The following is a 1,122-nucleotide window of genomic DNA, read 5'->3' as shown; positions in this document are numbered from 1 at the left end:
ATAAATAATCCAGTGAAGAAATGGGCAAAAGACATGAATAGACACTTCTCCAAAGAAGATGTCCAGATGGCCAGCCAATACATGAAAAAATGCTCAACATCACTCTTCATCAGGGAAATACAAATTAAAACCACAATGAGAGGGGCGCCTGAGTGGCTCAGTCGGTTAAGCGTCCGACTTCGGCTCAGGTCACGATCTCGCGGTCCGTGAGTTAGAGCCCCACGTCGTCGGGCTCTGGGCTGATGGCTCAGAGCCTGGAGCCTGCTTCCGATTCTGTCTCTCCCTCTGTCTCTCTGCCCCTCCCCCGTTCATGCTCTGTCTCTCTCTCTCTCTCTGTCTCAAAAATAAATAAACGTTAAAAAAATTAAAAAAAAAAAAACCACAATCAGATATCACCTCACATCTGTCAGAATGGCTAACATTAACAACTCATGCAACAACAGATGTTGGCGAGGATGCGAAGAAATAGGATCTCTTTGGCACTGCTGGCGGGAATGCAAACTGGTGCAGCCACTCTGGAAAACAGTATGGAGGTTCCTCAAAAAACTAAAAATAGAACTATCCTATGACCCATCAATGGCACTACTAGGTATTTATCCAAGGGATACAGGTATGCTGTTTTGAAGAGGCACATGAACCCCAAAGTTTATAGCAGCACTATCAACAATAGCCAAAGTATAGAAAGAGCCCAAATGTCCATTGATGGATGAATGGATAAAGAAGATGTAGTATATATACAGAGAGGAGTATTACTTGGCAATCAAAAAGAATGGAATCTTGCCATTTGCAACTATGTTGCTGGAACTATTATGCTAAGCAAAATTAGAGAGAGACAAATAGCATATGACTTCACTCAAAGGAGGACTTTAAGAGACAAAAGAGATGAACATAAAGGAAGGGAAGCAAAAATAATATAAAAACAGTGAGGGGGACAAAACATAAGAGACTCTTAAATATGGAGAACAAACAGAGGGTTACTGGAGGGGTTGTGGGAGGCGGGATGGGCTAAATGGGTAAGGGGTTTTAAGGAATCTACTCCTGAAATCATTGTTGTGCTATATGCTAACTTGGATATGAAAGAAAGAAAGAAAGAAAGAAAGAAAGAAAGAAAGAAAGAAAGAA

Source organism: Herpailurus yagouaroundi, unplaced genomic scaffold, assembly GCF_014898765.1.
Source record: "Herpailurus yagouaroundi ecotype Mexico unplaced genomic scaffold, PumYag 162, whole genome shotgun sequence".
In the NCBI taxonomy this organism is placed as follows: Eukaryota; Metazoa; Chordata; class Mammalia; order Carnivora; family Felidae; genus Herpailurus; species Herpailurus yagouaroundi.
The sequence above is the reverse complement of the archived record's forward strand: the minus strand, read 5'-3'. Positions refer to the sequence as shown.